At 39.2% G+C, this 25,735-nt stretch overlaps 1 protein-coding gene across 3 annotated transcripts in view; it reads left to right on the top strand.

Annotated features, from left to right (window-relative positions):
* Positions 1-25,735, top strand: part of lsamp (limbic system associated membrane protein) — a 484,055-nt gene that overhangs the window by 347,472 nt on the left and 110,848 nt on the right. The window lies entirely within an intron of this gene.

Below are 25,735 nucleotides of genomic sequence, written 5' to 3'. Positions count from 1 at the left end.
AGTGAGGGAAGCCTTTTTTGCTGTTCTTGTTGATTGGAGTGATTTGGATGGATGCTTCACCGCTGTTTTTGCAGACAAGTGTGTGCGTGTGCAAGTATGTCTGTGTGTATTTTTTCATTTTTCCACCATATTAAAACTGCTGGAAAATTGTACATTTTATTGAACACATCATCTCACAGCCAGATTCATCAATCTGCTATAAACACCCACACATACCTGTTGCATTCTCACATTTTAAATCAGCCCGAGAAAAGATGGCTGACCCTGTCAACCTGTCACAGCGGTAAATAGATGGAGAATCAGCACAAGACAGGCCTCTCTCCAAACTTTGGCTAATTTGGAGTTATAATTATGGCAAAGCCCTATTTATTCTTTCCTCACTGAAACAAAAAGGCTCAAGATAGATAGAAATAAAAGAGCAACAATGGAGTACTGCCATCTTGAAGGCGAAGACAATATTCATAATGAATCAAAAGTTAATGGTAAAGCGATGCCCATCTGCCTTTGACTCTGACAGTATGAGGTCAAATATCAAGTGCATAACTTGAGTATAGCCTATAGTGGGATGCTTTTTCATCTGCCCAATCCAACAGTTGCTGGAATGGAGTGTTGCTCTCCTCTGACCAGGGTGTTGCAGGGAAATGAACCAAAATATGTCACCAATCAAGCAATCATTACTTAACTGATGTCCAAAATAATCTCTGTAAGAGTAAAGCTGACCAAACATCACATTGTGCATGTTAGGAAACATGACATCCCTATTACTAATCAATATAAACAACTTAACAAATAGCAAAAACCTTCCCGAACAAACACGCCCTGGCTGGTTAGTTGGTTGTTCAGACTGGTTTGTTCATATCTGATTCAGGTTAGCATTCAAATAAGGAAGCAAAACTGTGAATATTATCAGAAAAGCCATTGTGTTTAAAACAACATATTTGATAGAGATAATAGTATCACCAGTGCATCCACCATTATAGCCTGAATGAGGACTGAAGTGAAGATAATGGTCCAAATAATCATTATGGGGATTCATAGCTGACTAGAATAAGGATTCCATTAAAAAGATCCTCAGTAATTCATGCCTGTGTTGTAGTCAGGACCAAAAATGTGGAACTAATGTGAGTGTCAATGCAATGTAGGCTCTGGTATCTTTTTCTACTAATAGCCTTCATGTTGAAAAAACAAAATATGCTTGGACCACCAGCTGAATACTGAGAGCAATCAAATTCACCAGTGCACATTTATACCTAATGGAAGTGTTTATTTTCCTGCCTTGAAAACAAATCATTTAACTAGTATTACTCATTCGAAGACCAGTTTAGTTTAAAGCTGAAACATAAGGGTTAGCTTAAATAGCTAAAATCACACTCGTCTGCGATTTTTGTATGTGTGCGAACATACACAAAGGCTGACATTTTGCACTTTTCTCCTCCTGTGATAATAGGATATTTCTGTGCCTCTATCTGCTTTCTCTTCTTGCCTCAATATGATATTTTTACCAGGTCATGAACATTACAGACTGCTCACCCCAGGGTTGGAGAGATCCTCCCCTTACATCAACTAGGTCTTTTAATGATGGTGGCCTACCAGCCTGCCAGGGGATGCTGCCAGGGGACAGCTGTGTCTGGCCAAGAGTTCCCAGCCCCAAGCACTCTTGTCCATATGGCTTCTATTAAGAAGCAAGCAACAATACAATCGCCCGAGTGGTAAAGACAGCTAAAATCTGATAATGTGTTTTCTGTCAGTTTAAGAATGATAGGTAGAGGGCCACAGATAGAGATATAAGTTATTGTGTGCATCTATATTGTGTTTATTCACATGCCCACTGATTGGCCAGAATAAATCAGCAAAACTGTAGTCCAGTATTGAACTTTGAGCCAACAGATGTGCAGGTATGTGCATGCCAGCCTGACATGCCTTTGTGCATAGCTGATGGAGCTACTTGATGTTTGTGCCTTCAGGGTGAGGGTGATAATAACAAACAGCACAATGGTGGCATTCATGTCTAAAACGTCTGAAACAATGTGGTTTGTTGAGGGCAATTCAGTCCCTGTGATGAACACTCAGTTGCCACTACCACATGCAAGAAGAGGCTAAAGATTATTTTTGTAAAATATGGTAAAATATCATCTTATTAAATGCAAGCCATACTTTTCTGAACACATTTTAAAGGTGTGCAGTCATGCTGCAATCAACAAATTTACACCTAATTAAATTTATTTTAAAAGATAAAGAAGCAGCAGATAAAAAAGTCAGATGGAGTCCACGGATATTTTTTTTATTATATTTAGGAAACAATATTGTTTTAGTATCATTTTATTCTAGGTAAGGAAGAGCTAGGACCACAGTGCACATACAAAGGCAGGCTTTAAACTTAAAAGAACCTTTTATTGAAGGTGAATAATAATCCATGAAAGAATGCAGCAACACTACCCAGCACAGACGCAACACCAGGCTACGGGGCTATAAACACACATAAGAGGAAAAATGGAACACGGGGAAAGTAAAACACACTAAACAAACAGGACAAACAAACAAAGTAAAACAAACAAAGTATTGAACAAAGAGACAAGCACTCAAACATATAAATGTCACACAGAAAGACATGGAGACGAGACTGAAAAAATTTAGGAAAATAGTGCAAAGAGGACTAATAAAACAAAGATTATTATTAGCTAAACTAAAATTAAAGGCACAAATAATTAAACCATAGGAAGCCAATACCAGAAGTCAAAATAACAATAAAACTCATGAACAAATGGAAGCACAAAACAGCATTAACAATCTCAGGAACTCACATAAACCCACAAAACATCTAAACTCTGGGTCAACGACCCGGGGACCCGGATACATTTAGCTTTCCTTCAGATCATTAGACAGCCAAAAACAAAAACATAATGGCAGAGCACATTTATTCATTATGATGCATTGAATAAAAGACTGTTTTGTTCTAATAAACAAAATAAAACATTGTTTTCATCTTTGAGGAACATACTAAACCAGACAGAATCAGTGTGCAAGTGTCATGCCCTTTGCATAATGTCACTGTGGTACCAGTTCAGAAAGTTCCAGCGACACTATGCTATCGTTGTTTCTCTTCTGTTAGATGCAGCACGCCCAGGGTAATGGATGGCTCTGGCTCTTTGATGTTTTCAGTCTTTGATGTTGCCATGTTCTTTATGTGCCACAATTTACATTCATGACTTTTGGTAATAGTAAATTATGTACCTCCTCTGGCTTCTTTGTATGCAGTCTCTAAGAACTTGTTGCGTATCTTCTGAAATCGTCCAACAACAAAATTAAGTACAAGTGTCACTGTGTTTGCTCTGTCACTTTCAAGTTAACACCCATATGCAACACCATTAATGTTTTTCAGGAGTTAATGTAAAAACATTTTTCGCAGCCATATCCATATTCAAATATTTTTCTCCTCATGGGCCCCTTTTATGATACGCTAGATTTCTCACCCCTCCTCGAGTGGGTCTGTTAGGAACAGTTGTGTCTTTTCCTCTGATGTGGTCACACCACGTCCTACAAACAAGCTCAATTCTCTAGCATAACACAGCCCTTATTGATAATAGTAATGTGGGCTAACACTGCAACTTTGTGTGGTATGCCCCATTTCAACAGGCATAAAGTTCATGTCCTACACCTCGCAAGTTTTTTTTTTTGTTTTTTTTTTTAGATGAAAAGGGATCCGAGAATAATTTTAAAATAAGATCGGCACAACTTCAGTAAACACTTCCTTGTTTTTAATGTAATGGAGTATTTTAAACTCTCCAATTTGAGCTTCATCCACCGATATTTATTAAGTATTTTTAAAAGAAATACTTCTGCCAATTAAGGCTATGGATGATAAGGGCAGCTGAATATGTCCAAGTCCAGTAAAGACAGTGCAGAATGATGACACTGTAACAGAAATATAATGTAATAAACATGCAGTATGCCATAGGGTGAGATAGAGAGAGATGATCTGTTGTACATCCCTAAAGGGAGCCGCCAGACGAAGAAGAAGAAGAAGAATGTGTAATACATACACAGTACCGCCAAGCCTGTCAGTTCTTTATATTTGGCTATGAAAATGGGAAATGTGTGCAGTCATTTATTGAAACATGTACACACATACATAGACATAGAGAAAATGCGACAAAACCAGAGTTTGTACAATTCTAACGTTCTTGAAAGTCAATATTTGGTATGACCACATTTATTCTCCAACACAGCCTGAACTCTCTTCAGTAAGCAAGACCACTTTAAAATTGATATGAAGTCTGGTTCCTTGGAAGCAAAATATAAAGAAATGGGTAACACTTCATTATAATGTCACACTACTAAGTATTAGTAAGGTATTAGTAAGTGCTTAATTCATAATCTATAAAACATTGTTCCTCCTTAGTCTGTAATTTATCAACACAAATATCAATGTTTTATGTTGATTGTTAAGCTCATATATAACATGTTCACAGAATCATTTATAAAGGCTGAATAAGTGATTAACAAGATAATTACATGCACATTTATATTTGTATATAATGATTAAGAGTGTATTAATAGATTTTGATTAATACGTATTCCATATTGGTCATCTGGTTTATTTAGGAAGTTACTAGTTGAGTGTTTTATGTGACTTCTTAAGAAAGAATGCCTAACCAAAGAATAGCCAACTGTCCAGGTACACCAGGAACAATTTTCCTTCAAAATTCTACTGTGTAGTTTAATTTCAATTACAAAAACCAGCAGTGAGTCATGGGGAAACTTGGGGATAAAAAGTGATTATTTGCATAATTCCAATATGACACGTTTTGTGTAGTCTATGCATTTGTGCAAATGTTTCATTTATTTTTTACTATACAATTCGAGATGCATTCATGAGAAAACTTCATACTGTAAAACAAGGCACAAACCACTGGTTCCACTCAAAAAACTAAGACTCTTGCAGGAAGCATCTAAAAGAGCCTCCACAGTTTTAAAAACAAATATTTGGACAGATGAAACCAGCATGACCTTGAATCAGGGGCATAATTTCCAGGGGGGTTGGGGGGGTTATGACCCCGACCAATAATCAGACCCAACCAATATAACCCCCCTCCCCCCAATAAAATTATGAATTATCTTGCATTAATAGGCCGTTTCTTTAGTCATTTCAGATATTACCAGCAAAATAGTTGCATGTTTAATCATCTTGGAAGTTACCCAGATTTATTTATTTATTTAGACAGAGATCTTGACACCCCCCCCTCCCCCAATGTTCAGCACAAAGTTACACCAGTGACCAGAATGATGGTACAGAAAAGGAGAGAAACAGCTCGTGATTGGAAGCATAACAAAAACGCATAATTCGAAAGCCATTCAAGAGTTTTTCAAGGCAAATAAGTGGAAGATTCTTCAATGACTAAGTCAGTCACATGACCCACAAATGAGCAGCAACTGAACACACCTGCACTAAGGCCTAGCAGAGCATTTCAAGGGAGGAAGCATTTGGTGATGCAAATGCTTTCCAGACTTTAGGCAGTGAATGACTGCAAAATATTTTCTTCGAAGTATTAAATACAATCCTTAGAAGTTAACTGGAAGCCTATTAATTTTGAGCCTCTGAAAATGGGCTCAACTGGCCATAATTCATAGGTAACACAATACTTTTGTTAAATCCCTTGAAATCTTCAATTACATGATGTACAGATATGTTATGAGATTTGTTATATTTGCTATGTTTTTACATTAAAATCAATGTAAAACTGGCATTGTGTAGATTTGTTGTAGTGGTAAAAAAAACAAAAAACAACCGAATTTCAAATGCTACACTAGACAACCGCTAGTCCTTTTGTATATGTTAATGCAATAGTTAGTGATATCTTTTTTTGCATTCAAACTGCTGTTTGCTAATTAAGTCAAATTTAATTTAAAGTACCATAGAAATCGTATAGAGAAATCTTACTCAGTTAAGGTAATGCGCTGCGGTGAATTAAATGATGACATCTGTATTTCCTAAAGTTGCAACTGAAAATTAATACCAGGCTCTTTTCATTTTGAAGCTGTTCTGGCCCTGCTTAAATAGGAACGTAAACATTAAGAAACAGAAGAAGAGCTTCTATTTCATGCTCCAGTGAATCTACACGGGAAAAAAACTAAAAACCTATTAATGTTTGTTTCAGATTGAACATTTTCCTTATCGCTAAACAACATGAACCAGAAGCTGAACCGTAGCCCTTAAAAGCAACAACAATCACCATCAAAGCCCTGACTTTCTTTTGTTGTGATAGCTGTTATGGATCCTGGTTGAAAGATCAAGCTTTGCAGAGAGAACGTATGAAGGAATTTTTTAAAGGAGGGTTTTACAGCTAAATCACTGTTTAAAGTTATATACTTGGATTATCCTCATTTTTGTTGTGCAGGGTAAGTTGCCGCATTATTCGCTGCTAGATCTGTGCTTTTCTCAAAAAAAGATAAAAGTGAATAAATCATAAGGAAAAGAGCAGCCGGTCTCTGTACCGGTGATATAATAAAGAGATCCTCAGCTGATGTAAGACTGCTGTCATGGTTGGCATATTTTTAACCCCTCTCTTGGGGAAGCTCGAGTTTGGGTCTGTGTGTGACACGGTGTCTCGGAATATATCTTGAAAATAACACGAGGTGTGACCGTGCTGTCTGGTTGGCACCTGAGTGGCGCGATCACCTGGAATAAATGGAACTATTTCAGTTAGCAGGGGAACAATGACACACATGCATGAAGGGAGAAGGTGTAAAGTTAATATGGCACTAATCAAGTTTATCTGTACTTCATCCTCAGCTCACTTTTTCAGGATTAAAAGGAAAAAGAATCATAAATGGATCTTTTAAATAGGGGTGGGTTTTTATAATCGATTTATCGATTAAAATTGATTCTGGCTTGGATAACGTAAAATCGATTCATTAAAATCCTGAATCGATTTTTTAATATTAATTTATTTTGCCCGAAATGCCAGAATCTCAGGTGAAAGATCGCAAAATTTCAACAACCACCAAACAGCTAAGACAGTAAATGAGAGCAGGTACACGGCTTCTGCACAAAGATGTAAACACACAGCGCGGACCCGCGGATCAGAATCAGTGAGATGTCGCCTTTCTCAGCTGACGGTCGGGGCTGAAAGCCGACAGCTCGCTGATTCTGATCCACGGGTCCGCGCTGTGTGTTTACGCCCTTTTTGCGCTGATCATATGGCTGTTAGTTTTATCTCTCTCCAAACAATATTGACCGAACCAGCAGCAAAAGAAGATCCAAACTACGCTTCACATAAACATCGTCAAGAATTTCCTCTGACTTTTGCTGACTTTTCATGATAAAAATCACACTTCATGCACAGCTCTCTCTCTCTCTCTTTTCTGCATTATTCGCTTGCTTGTTACGCACAAGTCTACCGTTGTTTACAGCGCTGTCGGCCGACGTGTTTTTTTTTCCCTTTTACTTACTTCCGAAAAGTAAACCTAATTTCTGCCGTTCAATATTGAACAAATTTAAACTTTTTAAAATTAAGCAAAATGCAAAACGCTTAGCCGTGTCTCTAATAACTTCAGAGGTAATGTTCATGTGTTGATTAATGGTTTTCTTTCGTTTTTGATGTAATGCAGATTATTTTTATAAAATCCCAGGCCAGGAAAATCACCTTCATGTTTTACTGTGTTTTATCTTCAGCTACTTTGACACAAAGGCCTCTGCTGTGATGCTCACACCTTTGATAAAGTCTTGCGTGTGTCAGCTTCCTTTTAATAGATACAAAAATATTTAAATGTACTGATCTGAATTATAATATTTCTGACTGTCAAAATTTCCCAGATTCAAATCGAATCGAATCGAATTAAATCGAATCGTGGATCGAATCGATTCGGGACCTTGTGAATCGGAATTGAATCGATTCTAGAAATCAGTGACGATACCCAGCCCTACTTTTAAACCAGCAGTCAGAGACAATGCATTGTCATCATTCCTGTGAAATTGTTGTTTTATAGTGAAGAGTTCAATTCAGTTAAGATGTCCTAAGAGGAATCCTAAATGTGTCCAGCATATACGGAGTCATCAAGGACAAACGGTATGTCCTTTGGGTGGAATTAAACGTCCTGGAGACACTAGTTGCCAACACTTTTATATTGGAAGGCAATAATCACAAATGCACTTTATGTGTTATCATATTTCATTTCAGAAAAAAGTTGTGTATAAACCACTAAATTCATTTTTTTATTATTATTACTAATACGAGGCCCCCGTCAGGGGACAAGTAAACTTGAACCCACAGTTAAAGAGTGCTGACTCATTTCCTGCTTTTATGGCCACACACTGTAAATCTCAATCATGATTCTAATATTAGAAGACCTTGTGTACACTATTATTGGAGTAAAAAAACAACAACCTTAAAATCTTTTAATGTGTTTTTGGAGACTGTGTAATAAACAGTGCTGGTTGGTGCCACTGTAATCAAGCCCAATCACATGATGAGATTTTGAAGCCAAGACTAAACGGAGCCTCTGTCAGTAGATCTGTAGAAACAGTCGGGCATTCCATCTCTTTCGGTATCCTGCAGTTTTTATTTTCTCGTGGCAAACTGAAAGTTTGATACGAAACATGAGCTATCGTGCTATTTTGGAAAAAGGATTTACTCATATTCAAAATACATAAATGACAATGTAAGAGAAGAACAGGAAATGACAGCAGCACAGTTTCTGTTTATCTGTATAAATGTAGCACATTTCTCTCATATTGGTTTCTCTTCTTTGACACCCTGTTAAAGCCAGAGTCAAATTTAAAATCCTTCTACATGCATACAAGGTCTAAAATAAACAAGTCCCATCATATCTGAAAGATCTTATAGTACCATATCACCCCGGCAGAACACTTTGCTCTGAGTGTCATGGCTACTGAACGGACTCACGCGCAGACAGTTCTTTCTAAGAGAACAAAAGGAGATTTATTCACAACAGGGATCACCTTAGTGCTATATATAGGGCTTTGGAGTTGACGTCACGCCGCAATGCATTGTGGGAGCACAGCTCCATTTTCGGGGTCTACGAATCAAAACAAACACACTGTGTTGGAACGACGACGACAAGAAACGTGCTTAAAAGCAGCTCAAAAGAAAATGGACGGTATAGAGACCGATTGCGTCCAGAGGCGAAGCAGCGGTACTTGAAAAAAAATAGAGTGCATCGCAAATCTGGACCCATATGAAATACGGCAGTGGAGTAAAGACCCAGACGACTTACCGCCACTGTCCTACCCCGATATCTTCACGTATCTTGTTTGTGGAGTAAGCGCTTACACAGCGAACCAGTTTCATAATTACAAGTCACTGGAGGCGCACATCCAATTTACAAATGGCTGGGTGCAAGATTTGGCTATTTTCAAGCCGCCAAACTCTGAGTACGTCGTCAAAGTAAGTCAGCTGGAGTGCATCGAGTGAAATAGCCATTTTCCACCCCCCACCATAATTAATGTTACACATTTATCATTGAACTGCTAAAATATCGTTATCATATTATATGCCCATAATTGTAAAGTACATGCAAATTAACACATTGATAATCGGGTAAATTATTAACGCCAATTTGTGTCCTTCCTGTCTCATTTCATTTATTGTCCTTACATCAACCAATCAAGTCACTCCATTCTATGTTTGATCGCAATTTCTATAACTTCCGAGACCACCAACGATGATATTATTCAGCTATAAAGTGTGATGTGAACATATTTAGAACTTACCGCAATGAAAATGTCTTGAGCACCAACTGATATCTGGAGATGTAACAGAACTTAATATCAGCTCGTCTCACGGCTGCTATCCAGGCTAGACGCCTTCGTTTGGTAATATCCGATACATGAGCTCCTTCATGTTGCTTCCAGGTTGGGAAAGCATAAAAAGACAATCGAAACTTATTCCCGTGCCGGTCGTAAGATCGAACATTGCAGCCGACCGACCACACAGCAAGTACGAACCATGTCTATGCTTTCGCTCCTTACTTAGACCCCCAAAATGGCGGATCGGGCCAAAATCCTTTCCACGCCCACCCCCGTGACATCACGCTCCAAAGCCCTATATGTACAGTGAGTTGGGAGGGGGGGTCCAGGGCTCCAGGGAGAGAAGGGGGGGGAGAATACACACACACGCTTCCTCTTCCACACAGTCACCGCCACAGCTCCTCCGCACACACGCACTCCTCTTCAGCCGCACTCGCTCCAAAACTCCACACACGCTGCCACACTTGGGCAGGTCCCGTGATTTGGTCAAGAAGAGGGATATCTACACACAGAAGTTAAGGTTAGCTCCACAGCAAAATACATACAAGGGATTCTTTTGAAAATGCCGAGAGCACGAACTCAGGAGGTTCAACGTTCCAGCGGTGAGCTGCTCTGTGCCACTGCCTTAAATAGCAGCTGGGGAAATCAGCCAGATCAGCAGCAGGTGGACACAATCACACAGGTGCGTGGGCCAAGAGCGAGAGCCCGTAACGAGCTCCACCCAGGCAGAGAGGAGGAGGAGAGACAAAGAAAACACAAACGAACAACAACAACAAAACCTGTAGCCAGCATGGGTTGATCTGATATCCTCGTGTTGGTGTTGTTCCCAGATCATCATACTAAATGTTGTTCCAGGATCAACATTGCAAGAGACCAATCAGAATGTTGTGACGTCATACTTTTGCGACTTCGGGAAAAACCGGCATAAAACAAAAAACTGTACTTAAGCTGCGTGAAACCGCCTCTGTCCGCCGATCAACGGACCCTGACCCTAACCCTAACCGTAACCCTTTAATAAACAGTAAGCAGAATTGATATTGTCCTTGCAACATTGGAATTTCATAAATGCACGAATGGCTTGGCGCGCAAAGGAATAACGTCACAACAATGTGATTGGTCACTTGCAATGTTGAACCTGGAACAACATTTTCATGATGGTCTGGGAACAACACCAACACGACGATATCAGATCATCCAGCCAGTGTGAGCCAACCAGAGAGACACGGGGACCGTGACACTCAGACTGCTGGCTTGTTTGTGGTTCCTACAGTAATTTAAAGTAGAAAAGGAGGTTTTCAGCTTAAAGGTCACCCTGAACCTGCTTCTGCTGGAGGTTTTTTCCTGTTAAAAGGGAGCTTTTTTTTCTCACTGTCACCAAGTGCTTGCTCGTAGGGGTCTTCCTTATATTACTGTGGGATACACTCTCTTACATCGGTACCTTTCTGAGCAGGTTGAACTTACTGCCTTCCTCTCTGAGCTAAAACTCTTCTGTAAACTGACTGAGATTAACTCGATTCAGTTCGTGCCTGACCATTAGTGTGCATCTGTCTCTGTTTTTATGAATCAATATGTGGGTGTTGTTGCTTATCGGTTGACTCAAGCGCTAAGAGCAGCAATTAAAGGCAGGTTACACTGAGGTAAATGGGATAATTTTCATGTGGCTGCACAATAATCTGCTTTTTTTCAGTTTTTGGTATTTTAAAATAGGAAAATACAATAAACTGAGTAGAGAAGATCATGTAAAAGTGTGCATGTGTGGGCTTTGTGTGTAAGAAACTGAGGTTTTCACACAAAAAAAACAATTAACTATTGTTTGTGGGAGTATTGATTTATCAAGCTGAGAAGTGTAACAAATGTGGCTCTAATTTTAATTACATTTTTCAGAAAAAAGGTTAGTTAGTACATCTTTCCATCCACTGCAATTAAAAGAATTTCGGGAGTTGATTCATCAAGATAAACAGTAGGTGACACCAGGGTGCCACTGAAGCACTTGAAAATATAATTAGATTTTAAAAAAGGTTGGAAGCAATTAGCTGTAATTAAAAGTGCACTACTCCAGGCTTCAAAAGGTGGAAAATAGCCTTTAAAAAACTTGCTTCATGTGTTCAGTTGATAAATGTTTTGGTTTCCTCATCCCTCCGCACACAGTTTTATTTTTCATATGATGCTGTTTTTCATCTCTCTAGCAGAGCTTTATCTGCATCTTTTCTGTATTTTTTTTTTCATCTCTGTTTCTAATGCATTTTGTCAGGTGTTGCTTCATAACTGCATCTCAGCCCTGTGTGAAAACTTTGCAATACTCCCAGAGTTTTCAAATATCAAAATTGAAAACCTGCCTAAAAAATACAAAATAAAAAAATACACATTTGTTTCTGTCTGCGCTACAGGAGGTGTTTGTGTGCGTTTGTTCCAGATCCCACTGAAAAATGTGCACCGCTCCATCATTTGCCTGAACTTGAGAAACTATAACTACACCCTGCTCGTGTGGCTCTGTGTGTGACAGGGGAAGAAACGATAGAGGAACATAAGGAAAGAGAGGGGAAGTAGCTTTACTGAATGATGACAAGTAATGATTTTTCTACTACTGGAAGTGTATTTTGTTATATTAGTAGAAAAACGCTGAGCAGCTCATTGCTGTTGTTATTGTGGCGACAGGTTGCCCAATCCCCTGCTGGACCAGCCCTTTGTGTTGTTGGGGAGTTGCAATAAATAATTGAAATGTTGACTCAGCCCAGTGGTCTGGGTCAGAACAAGCTGTAGTTGAGCTTATGTGTGTGTATATGTGTGCCACCCTGGTGTATGTGGAAAAAACCTAAGAGGCTTCTGTCTAAAAGGCAATAGTGTATATTCAGCGGGGAAAGAGGAGCATTAGACTTGGACAGAGATGGAGGTGGTGGCAGGAGAGAGGGGAATGCAAACTAAAGAGAGTGTATGTACAGAGCGCGTGAGAGGAAGTGTGAAATTGAACAGCTGTTTTCCATCGCCTAGCTGACGTGCCTTTAATGGCACCATCATTTAATAATGCCTGCGCTTGCCGAGAGTGCTGTGTACAGGCACACGCGCACACACTCATACCCACACATACAAAAACCTGCCACTGGCTTGTGCAGCAGAGCAACCACAAAGACGAAGTTAGCATCAGCTGGAACCTGCTCTGTGTTTTTCAGGACTTAATTTATGTCTGCAATTAACTCAGCAAAGAGGCTGGAAGCTCTCTCTTGGATGCACATTTCTGGAGGTACTGCAGGGCACCCTGAGCCTCACTGTTTGATTCCAGCCAAGCAGAGATGGATAGGCATTAACAAGTCCCTGAAATTGTATTAGGAAGACCACCATCTGTTGAGCTGAATGACACAAAGATATCTAAAGTCAGTCTTTAGTTCCCTTGCCAATTTAGTTTGTTGTAACATTTGTACTAAGAAACATTTTCTTGCCATTTGGTGTCAATATGGGACGCACAGATGAAAACACATTTTTTCTGTCATTTACTGGTGATGTAATAGGTCATGGAACATTTAACTTTGAAGGAGTCACCTTAAAGAAATGGCTTGAACCTATAGTGGACTTTAAATATAGAAAGAGAAGGTGCTACAGCTGGGAATACAGTTTGAGGGTGGATGTACAGATGAAGTGGGGGAAACAATTATTCTATTCCCTGTGTACGTTTTTTCCACTTCGGATTTACAATCACGTAATATTGTCCAGTCCGACAGATAGTAAATGCACCGTAATTTCATTCTGATGTCCCAAGACCCATCTACGACCCGTCCACCATCTTTCTCATGACCATCCTCACCCCATGAGCGAAAGACCTTGGATGGAGCGATTTATGGTCATTTTATTTTTCTTCCATTTTCAAATTTCAAAAAATTATTTCCCCCACTTCATTTGTTTAGCTTCATACTTCAAGTAAAGCTACCTTCTCACCGAGGCAAGTCAATTTCTCTGATCCTCCTTCCTTGCATGCAGTATAGAAATATCCACCGGCACAGTAAACAGAACAGTAAAACTTTCAGACTATATAGAAAAATGGATTTTCAGACGGATTTTCTATATAGTCGGAAGGTTTTACTCTTTTTTTTAATAGCTGATTGACATGTATGAGATAATCTGCCACAGCATTTAACAGTCGACACAGAGGGGAAGGAACCACCCAGCACAAATCAGAGTGCTCTGAAATCCTTTTATGCACACTTTAGATTATCCTGCTTACAGCATGCTCATTCGGCAGCAGTTTTAAATACTTGCATTATTTCCTTACACTTTTTTTCTTTTTTTGTTATTTTTTTCTTTGCTATATGTGTAATTTCAAATTCTTAATGAAACATTTGCTATTAGTTTTCTTATTTATTTTGCTATTGTTTTGTTTATTACCACGTCAAGCGAATTAGGTAAACAGAGAGCTGCAGCTTCTCTGTGAAATCACTATAGGCATAAATGTCTCTCAAAACAATACAAGAACTGCAGTGAAAGAAATATAAATAAATAAAGATGACTTGACTGGACTTGACTATGGGATTTATCAAATGCCAAATGTAAAAGTAGCAAGTGTGCTTCACCAGGGTAACTTCACCAAGAGAAATTCATACAAGCCAAACTGCTTAACAGGTGTGTAGATTCGATTATAAGGGTACAGCCCATCCTGTTGTCTCTAGCGTCAAATAACAGCTTTTACTCCAATATGTCTAGTCTGTTTTTGGATTTCTGTGCTGCAGTAATGTGGTGACACCAGATGGGATCTGATACCAGATGGAAAAGAGGCTCTATCTTAGTTCAGCTCTTGGCGTGGCTGGTCGGTGCAATGATGGAGCTGGAGAAAGGAGGTTACTGTATTCATCTTCCTCCTCTCTTTCTCTTTCTCTCTCTTCCTATTTTCCTCTGATTACAGCTTTCCATGTGGTAACAAAATGCCATCCCCGGTCCATGTTTTGGAACAAATGATTATGCCTTAGCATTTTTCAGCCTAACTAGATCTGTACAGTTCCACACACAAGGGAGCTGTGTGTGTGTGTGTGTCCACTGTGGCTTGTGGCCATACTATGCCTTTTCCTGAACGCAGTTTCCCATCTGTTTGCTGAAAATATAGCATGGTGTCGTAAATGGTGAGTAATGTTTTCAATCTAGGAAACTGACTCAGTAAACAGAGTTTTGGGGAAAAACAGTTTGAATACTTTGTGTTATTGTAGCACCGTCAGTTCACTAATGCCCTTTTATGAAGCCCCCAAACCTGCACTTCCCCACCCACACAGAAGTAGGTTTGTTCAGTGTTTGTTTGTTCACCATTTTCTGGGGCGGTGGGGGGTGAAAGAGTTGATCGAAAGTGACAAAGACAGCCATGGTATGCATGCAGGCTTTGTCGTGCATTCAAAAGATTTGTTTCTCTTGTGCCGGGACTTTTTTTTATCTCTGCATTTGTCACAACAGCAGGGTCTGTGTTTGTGTCCGTTTGCCTGAATGGATGGGCTGCAGTGTGGGAGACAGACCGTGTGAGAATTTATGTTAAAAAAAATTTAATACAATAAAAACTGGCCATACTTGAACAGACCTCCCAGGTATTGTAGCCTGCATAAAAAAATAAAATTCAAAGGTCATATTTGTAATAATGGACATAGAAGCATGCAATAAATTTTGAACTACATGGGTGAATATGAAGTTTTACATACAAAACTTACAATGTTCACAAGTGCTCAATATCTCAGTCTGGACGCACAGCACATGTCCATACAATACGATACTTTTGCAAACGTGTCTAGAATCACTGCAGCCACTGCTGTTGTTCTGTTGCCTACCAGCAACCACATGAAAATCATGAGCCTGGTGCAGACTGGTCAGGTTACTGTTGTGCTGTAACCCCCAATAACATTCTACTGCCTCAAATCTACTACAGTCTACTACTACAACTTGTAGTTGAAATCTATCTGTTAAATGAGGACCCTGCTGGAGAGGCAGCTGATTATTGATCCATTATAGAGTATACCTGCTGTATAGATGGTATTATTTATAATATAGTGGCTCTACAGTATTTTATATATCAGTACTACACCCCATTTCATTTCGAGTTGTAGTACCATATACCTATCCAGGAGAATCCAGGAGTTCTTCCAAACAAAACAGATGTGGAGTTTTAATCTTCAGTGTGCCTGTCCTTTAATGCAACTTTGTGCAGTAAGTACTGCTCCAGCCTTGTCTTCACCTGTCTGACCTATAAGGAAGGGTTATCAGGGTGTTCATTAACACATGAACCCACATGTTCAGATGCTGTCAGAAAGAAGTAGCGTAAAAAGGAGCGCACGCCAGAAAGGGGCTCGATTTCTAGTCCCCAGACTCTTTTTGTCTGCATCTCATTCTTTGGCACTTTTTTCTGCCATCTGTAGTTCTCACTTTTGCTTTCTATTTTTTTTCCAAGACCGCCACATTTCAATCCCACTTTTTTCTCCATCATTTATCCTGCCTGAAGGCTGAGTGACAGATTGACACCCAGAACCCTGCACTCACACTCCTTCTGTCACCTCATCATCTAGACATCACAGGTCCTTCTGCTATGCTTGAAGCAAAGAAGTTACACCCCACAGGTGTGCAGGACGGACAAGGAAGGCATGGGAGAATCACAGAGCGTTGACATGGAATGGTATAACCTGAAATAAAAGACTGGTTTTAAGCTTTATTTCAACTCGCTTCACTGTGATGGTTGATGGTTAGAACTTATTCTCTTGTCATCCTGCTATAGATGTGTGCGTAAAATAAAATATTAGGGTAGTTGGATAGAACCCACTGTAAAAAATCAAAGGAAAGTTCTGCTCTCTCGCCAAACTGCTTTCCTTGCAATGATGTTAAATGCACAGCCAGCAGAAGAAAAACTAACGAATAAAACAAAGGCTGACGCTGTCATTGCTAGAAGGTGATGTGTGGCGCCTGAATATATGCCTGTCTACACAGCCCTTTATTATTTTTTGCATAGACTCTTTGTATTATAGTTATTGGCAAGTTAAATGGAATTCAAGCATAAAGTGAACTCGATAATAGTGTGAACTGCTGACTCCATAAAGACATACTTCAAAGAGTAAAGTAAACTATGATGACAATATCGTTAGAACAATGCAAATACACATTAAAAAGTACACTTATTGGGTTTAACTACAGCTCATTGCATCCTCAAATTGAATCCAAAGGGATAACTAATGCTGTTGGCTCATTAAAGACCACAGTACAGTGAAACCATATGTGACAAACAAACAAATTACCCGAATGAGAGCACCAGGAGATTATCAGATGAATCATGCCCATAAAATGAGCTTTATATTACATACGTACATACAAGAGTTAAAAAAAGACAACTTTGCTTGTCCTTAGGCACTGGGTTAAAAAGTTTAGTATCAACATATCCGTCAATGTGTTTTCAATGCCTGTTTGTGTTATGTGCGTGTGTGTCCACACAGATGTGTTGTGGCATCTGTAGGTGGGTGGAACATTTGTTTGTTGGCAGCATCTTTCCCCTAAATCCTGTCTAATGTGGATAAGGGAATGGCCTGTGGCAAGATAGATAGAAGGATGTTGTGTTTCCAGCGGTGTCCACGGGCTACAGCCTCAACATTACCAGAAGAGGAAGAGGGAGTTGGAGAGGAATTCACCAGAGAAGAGTCATGATGAAGACAACAAAGGGGGTGTTAAGAAGCTGAAGAGAATGGGGGAGATTATTAGGCGAGGACGACTATGCTGGGGAAAGACATGATGGAGATGGCAATGAGGAATGACAGAGAGGTTTTCAGTGTTGTTTTAATATCCTCATATGTATACTTGAAACCCTCCTATCCACAGCTGGCTGTTTTCAGGCCAGCAGAAGGGAAAAACCACCATGGCTGTCTGAATCCACATCAGTCCATCCAGATGAGTCAGTTTTATTGTCCATGAGTGGACAGCTTTATGGTAATATAGCCTGATATAAATGTTTTTTTTATTATGCATGAGACTATGACACAATGACTCAGGTTGTATATCTAAGCAATGAAAAAGACAGCAGCGAGACAGCTAACAAAATTCAGACTGATAGCATTGGAGGTATTAGAACAGGGGGTCCAACGTAAGGCCAGAAATGGCCTGACAAAAACTTGTTTTTACTTTTAAATATATTTTACAAGTTTCACTGACAGAAAGAGGGATTTCACTGGTCTGGCCTATTTGAATTTTCCAAACTTCAATTACAATATATGTAAAGCAATTTTGCTTCTGCTATATTTATAGTTAGTGATGTTTTAGCTGTCTAAATATCTACATAGTGTCTTTTTTCTCTTTTTGGTATAAGCAGCTAATTAGAGAGTTGAATGATAAATTCCTCAGCAGGTGATGTTTAAAACAGTGCAGATAAGAAACTGGAAGACCAAATTTGTTTGTAACATTTGCATTGACAGAGTGTTTCAGTGATTCTATCTGCATCATAATTAGCTGCTGAAGCTCTTGAAGACATGCCTGCGCTTTACTCAGTTTACTTTGGAATTAAAATTGTCTCAAATTTGATTAAAATTCACATTAAATGACGCTCAGCCAACTTTATGTTTTTCTTGCGCATCCCTGAGCTGACACTACTCGAGTTTATGATTTGCACTTTTGCTTTATTTTTGCTTCCCACAGAAATACTGGATTTTCTATTGTAATATTCTTGGCTCAGAGTTTGTAGTAGTAAAGTAGTAAACATTTTACTGTCTACCATCCAAAGTGCACAGTCATGTGGAGCTTGCTTGTTCTCTCCAGAGTACTCTCGGGATATTTGGGCTTCCTCACACATTCCAAAGACATGCATATTAGGTTAACTGGGGACTCTAAATTGCCTGTAGATGTGAATAAAGCAACCTGTTCAGGGTGTACTGTACCAAGCCTGTTGCCTTATGACAGGGCAAAAGGCTGGGATAGGGTCCAGCATCCTTGCAAACCTAAATTGGATAAGCAGTTAAAAACATGGACAGGTGAATGAATGAAATATTTTCCTTGGCTGGTCTCAGAAGATTTATGATTGGCCAAAGCTGAAATCAAAGACTAGAGGAAGTGCGGGGGTGTAATTCATTCATAGACATATTGAATGTTTGTTTTTTACAGTGATGCCAAAAACATACTTTAAATCACTTTATGTCAATGAGTTAGGGCTACACAGCAAATCAGAAGAAGAAAGAGTGGCCACAGTGTGCTGGTAAAGAAAGAACCGCAGACAACAAGCTGCACACCTCCAGCACCCATTGTGTGCTTCATAAAATTAGATCACAATTGCTCATAGGATAATTGAAGTGATCCAATAATGACTTGACTCCCTATCAAAACAATATAGTGTGAACCTATGTGTGTACTTTTGACTCTGTGTAGCTAAAGTCTAAAATAAATTCAAACTTGTGCACCCAATTCTTGTTTTTTAAAGCCTTTGAACATGTGTATGCTGGACAGTTGTTTTATCCCAGAAAAAGAAAAGGTCTAATAATTTTTTTTCCGCCTGTTCCATTTGGTTCTTTTGCCATCAGAATTATTGTCTAAAGGCAAAGAAAGATGCCCAACAGATAGGACTGTTCGATATAACGATATCGGATGACGATATAAAAACGTCTATCGTTTCATTTTACGCTATCGTTTGTTTCGTGGTGTCGCAAAACAAACTGTTTACGGCAATATTTTTTCATCGTTTTGATGGTCACTGTAGTGGCTATATTAATTTCTTAAAGTTCTCTCTTTCTCTTATATTTAATATAACCACACTACTGACGGACAAGCGCCTGTTTTTATGCGTTGTCGTTAGCAACAACGACGGTAAAACCATCGCGTGTCCGCTTGTTTATTTTCCACATAAACCTTTCACATTAAAGCTCAAGATCCTGTTGAGACTTTTCAAAATAAACTGAATCACGTGAAAGAGTATGCAGAGAGTTTACGGATGAGAAGCAAAAAAGACCGGCAGGTGCTAAAAAATAAACCTTAGACACAAACGTTAGAACAGGCTTTTCGCCGCAGCACACTATGTAATAAATACAAAGAAAACGGCGGCCGTTACAACTTATGTCTAAATATGTATCGTTTCATGCATCGGTTAAAACACTCTAGGTACACAACGCCCAGCTGGAAACACTTCACAAAAGTCAAGCTGCCCGAGATTCACAGAATTTTCAGAAAATGTAAAATTTTTGTGATTTATATCGTTATCGGGACGATAGATGTCTTAATATCGGGATATGAGATTATGGTCATATTGCACAGCCCTACCAACGGATTTACTTTACCAAATGGACCATCCCGGCCTTGCCGTATTGGTCTATTTGATTCACCTTTGCTTTTATTGTTTATTTTATTTTCACTTGCTAAATACGGGACAGACTTGACTGGATCACCTGTTGAGAAAGAAAAAAGAGAAAACAAGCAAAAAAAGAGAGCAATATAATAAACAACATCATGATGATCTATGTGAATATAACAGTAAATACTAAATATTGAATATTATTGTGCAGCACGTAAGATCGACAGCGCACAGTGTGCTTTGAGCTAGGAGCCAAAAAGGGTGTAGTTTGTGTGTGTGAGCACCCGTGTATACAGCTGTGACCATGAGCGTGCTTGTATTTAAAAGGTTACTTCATGTAATGATCCGCTAGAGGGTGTGGGGGGAGCCACAGCCCCGTCCTCCAGGGCATGAAGCAGGTATGGAGGAGATCAAGACTCCAGACATCCAGAGGCCCTCAGAGCACTAATAAATTATTAAAAGCCCCAAATTACCATGATATTTATGCCCATGATGACTGTATGTAAACTTTTGACCACAACTTTAAATGAACATTTGGGATTAGGAGGGGTGAGCAGGAGCTCATGTATCTTGTCAGATGCAGATGATGGATGAACAAACAGCTGTTGGTGCAGAACGTACGCCAGGTGTAGCCAGCTAGTGTCGCATCATAGTCTGTCAGTATCTTTTCAGTAAGAACATAACACAGAAAAAATATCCATCCATCATCTGCCCATCATTCCTCTCAGTGTGAATCTGTCTGTCATATGTTTGTCTACCCATCCATCTGTTCTTCCATCGACACAAACAACCATCAGGTCTTTCAAACTGGTCTATTCAGTTCCCTAGTCAATATCCGGCAGCTATAGCGTCATAAAAGTTGCTGCATCAAATTAAACCAGACATTGTGGCCACCATGCTTTCTGTTTGTACCAACAAGCCTCTTGAAGCTTCATAAAATACACTACGCATGTCAACATTTCCCATTCAGGCTTTTCCTACACTACTACAATTGCGAGAAAATCACAAGCATGTATTTGTTTTTCTTCTTCGGGGAAAAATCCTGACATTTTCGAGTTCTTGTCTGTGCTGACAGAATAACAAGCCCTGAAGCACTAAAATACTTCTCAGCAGCACACAGACACAGAGACATGCACAAGTACACACATTTGTAGTGGCACAGCCCGTGTGCTGAAGATCACTGCTATCTAGGAGCAGCCCTTGGGCAAGTCATTCATTTTGGAGACCACCCCTGCTTAACTTGCTTCCCAGGTGGAAGAGCAAACTGGTGAAAATAAATATTATTTCATGCGTTGCATGTTGGGTAGGTGGAAGGTCTAACATATCTTATTGCTCCTGGATATCTATTTAGGCGTTTAAGCTCTAGATGGAAGTTTGCTTCTGAAAAGAAAAAACAGGAGAGAGTATTTTTCTTTTTTTTGGCAAAGACGTGCAACTACTCCTGCAGAACAGACAGGTACCTCAACGGTCCGAACTGAAATTGTGCCTAGTGTGGGTTTGACAGGAGGACAAATATGGCTTAATACAAATTCAGTGATGTAACTATACTGCAATCATGAGACAGCATGGAAATTACGCTGTCACCTATTCACAGAGTTTGTTTCAACAGCTGCTTCAATAATTGAGTATCCCTCAAAATGTTGTGGGTGTTCTGTATGATAATACGACATTTCTGATTACAGTTATTTATCAGTGTCTTTGGTGTTGACAAAAGTGAAGCATTTAGTTGTCTGGGGAAACATGTTGATATTACTTCCTTGAGAAACCCTTGCGAGAGTTAGCTAATCCTAATGAAAGCAAAGAAACATTTTTATCCTTATGTGTCTCGCAATTTTAAAAGTGAAGATCCAGGATTTGAACGTGCTTGAAAGTCATGTTTCCTTCACCTCTGCTGAGCTTCAGTAAAGTCCTGTGTGTGTATATATATATATAAAATACACGCTGAGGCGTCATTTTTAAAAGCTTTAAATGTCATCTCCAGCAAGAAAATCAAGTCGAATACATAAAAGTTCTTGCAGTCAAAAATGTTACTCAGATAAAGAGAATGGGGAAAATAAAGGCGCCCAGTCAGATATCTTCAAATTTCAAAGAAGAAGAGCTAGGGGATTCTAGCACATAGGTTGGCAAAGTCAAAGAAAATAGGATGGATAAAGGAAGATACGAAGAGCGAAATTCCAAAATCAAAGATGATAGTGTTTAAGCCAAGCTGCAGTCTGTTGAGAGAAAAAGAGTTGGAGGCCTTGCGAAATGAATCGCCCAGCTTATACTAGAAAGACATTATCATGATGGATATAGATGAGAATCCTCCAAAAATGTAATCATTTTCTACAAGTACAGCTCAGTTTAGTTTTATTTGTACAAACTCAGTTCACAACAGTAATTGTCTCAGGTTGAATATTGTGATCAAGATGATGGATCAGAACCCTGCGATTGAATCCCTTGAGAGCAAGCTTTTAATGAAATTGGGGGTGAAAAACAGAGGGTGGTTATAAAGTGTGAAGGGAAAAGGAAGAGAGAAAAGAAACGAAACAGCACACAATTCAGGAAGAATCACATAGCATCTTGATGTGACCACTAACTGCTTACCTGAAAGCTACACAGAAAGTCCTGACAAGACTTTCCAGTATCAAAAAGTTTGGAAAAGCATTACACACTCCGACAAAAGAAGGAAATTGTTATAGTAGTATTGTCTGGGACAACGGCTTAGCTAATATGCTCAACAGGCCGTTTTTTTCTTATTTGCTAGTATTAAAAACACATTGCTGAAAATGTTCTCCATTTGACTACATACACTTTCTAATCCAGTGACTTTTAAAATGTACTATCAAATGAGATACCCCTGGGACACGCTACACTCCTCCCTACACAACACACACGCTCTGCAAACAGTGTGACAAGGCACTTCATTAGCCAAGAAGCTGAATGCCAGAAATGCCTGGCTACTGTGCACTCTGTGTAATAAACTCTGCTGTTCCTTTCTCAGAGGATACTTCTTACACAGTCATGCTCAAAAGTATACGTACATGCACACAACATTAGCAATTCGGTTTGTGGATGGAAAGTAGATGCCAGCATGGAAAGCCAGAGGTGTGGACTCGAGTCACATGACTTGGACTCGAGTCAGACTCGAGTCATTAATTTTATGACTTTAGACTTGACTTGAAAAAATGTTCTAAGACTTGTGACTTGACTTGGACTTTTACACCAATGACTTGGGACTTGAATTGGACTTGAACCGGTTTACTTGAAAAGACTTGATATTTTACCCAAAATATAAAATTTAACATGCATATTATATGGAGATTGAAAATGTGACGTCATTCACGGGTAGAACCGCAAAGGATTCTGGGAACTCGTGGCAAGCGGTACTAGCGCACGCAGGCTTTCAATTAAAATCAGTCACACAGCGATAAAAAGAAACACAAAAATGTCAAGAAGCTGTTGTATTATTAACTGCAATAGCCGGTCGCATGACAGCCACGGGAAGCCGACGGGTAAAGAGATCGGTTGTTATCGGATTACGTCGTTGAAGAGAAATTGTTCAAGCCATGTTTCCGAAGTAACAAAGAGGCGACTGGATTGCAGCCATTCAAAGATCAAATATAACGTCCTAGAACACTCCAGCTCACAGGTTAGTCTGCTCCAAGCATTTACACAAAGGTCAGTCTGCTGTTGTAGTTAATGCGTCATTTTTCTTAACATAATTAGTGATATAGGTTACAAGCAAGTCTGGCGCTGAACAGAAATTGTCGCGCTATGCTCCTTTATTTATTGTGCATAAATAGTGAATTGTCCTGACACAATATTGCGTTTCGCTTCTGTTATTATGGTACATTGACAAAAACATATACTTTTATTCACAGGATAAAACAGGTTTTTTGTATCACTAATTGCCCAGTACGATTACAGCATACAATATTATTGTCACTGCTACATTTCTGTGATGCTACCAGAAATTATTTCCACTACTAATTAATTACCGTTGAGCTCAAAGGTCCTATTAATAAACGGTTAACGAATGTGTATTTATGACGACAATTTGTGAGACTGGTAAACTTATGATAGGTACGATGGTCTTTCGTTCTACACGGTGCGTTTCAAGGTCCTGCACCCATCCGTCGGTAAACTGTACCTGGGCTTGTTGCAGTGACCGGAAGTTACTAAACTTCATGAGTGTATGCGCTCACTCCAAGAACCGTATAATTATAAATATGCATATAAATATGCTACGATGAGATAGCTGACTTCATCTAACTAGCAAATGTTGTCCAGGCTATGTTGGTGATACAGTTTTTTTTTAATGTGTATGATATTTTTGTCATGCGATTTTAAAGCCGGTCCTACAACCGCATCCAAGAATAACATGCAGCGTATCTCAGAACTGTCGGTGAAAATTATTCTTGGAGCTAGGTTTAATTGAGCTGCATTTTAAAGAGGTGCAATTTCACAATTTGTGTATATTTTCTAAGTTCACTATTTTGTATGTGTTGAGAAAAACACAGATTTAAGATTACATGTTCTAATATTTACATTTAGCATATAACTGCAACATTATTTTTTCGTTTGTTTTTTTTAAAGACTCGAAAGGACTTGAAATTCAAAGTTTCAGACTTGTGACTTGACTCGGACTTTTACACCAGTGACTTGAGACTCAACTCTGACTTGCCTGACATTACTTGAGACTTGACTTGAAACTTGAGGATAAAGACTTGAGACTTACTTGAGACTTGCAAAACAATGACTTGGTCCCACCTCTGTGGAAAGCTGACAGGGACATCAAAACTCCCAACTCTAGATCAACTGTCAGCGAATGGTCACCACGCTGGCAGTCTACACGCTGCTGCCTGTGACGTTCACCTTTGAGAGACACCCAAGGGATAATTGCCAGGCTCCTTTCACCTCTCTCGCTTTTTCACTGCCAGGAGAATGTTGTCCTTTGTAAGGACTCCTGTGGAGTTCAGATGCACTTTCTTTCTTTGTTCTTTCACTCCACTGTGTGTCACCACTGTACACTCTTGGAGATTAACCCCTTTTTAAAAAAAAAACAAGTGATATTTTTCTTCATAATATTAAGATAAATCTGTAAATCTTATGCATCACTTTTTTGGCTGCCAGAACAAATATTGAGTTAATATCTTTTTCCTTTTTTTAAGGAGCTTTTTGATTTTGTGTATAGCTGCAAAGTATTTTCATATACTCTTTGTTAAAAGCTCTATGTAAGCCTCACTACTGATCAGCTTCCAAGGTGAAACACAAGTTACTCATGCAGCTGTCTGCGGAGTGTGTAGAGCGCTGTTTTCACTTAAAAAAAAAAATACACACACACACACACACACACACACACACACACACACTTAAATGACTATTTTCTTTTTCCCATGAAGTCTTTGTGCTTTCCATGTATTTTGCTAAACATTAGTTGTGCCATGCCCCAAAGCAGCTTTTGTCTGCATTAGTGAGACATCACACAGCTCAGTCTTCCTGAGGGTAGTCTGACTCACTGACCTGGCACAACTCATCTGTCAGCTCCTCGGAAATGGCCCAGGGTTTCTCCCAGTTCGATGCATTTATTCACAACAATACCTTTTCTCAGGTGATAGCATACACAGTTCCTGAGATATTTAATCTGTTATATGTTATATGTATTTTCATGGCATGATGTGGATTTAATATACAGTTCCTTGGAACTTTAAGATTGTATAATA

Source organism: Copadichromis virginalis, linkage group LG14 (genome assembly GCF_057382275.1).
Source record: "Copadichromis virginalis isolate Kocher_CV1m ecotype Utaka linkage group LG14, C_Virginalis_male_GT1.1, whole genome shotgun sequence".
Classification (NCBI taxonomy): Eukaryota; Metazoa; Chordata; class Actinopteri; order Cichliformes; family Cichlidae; genus Copadichromis; species Copadichromis virginalis.
The sequence above is the reverse complement of the archived record's forward strand: the minus strand, read 5'-3'. Positions and strand labels throughout refer to the sequence as shown.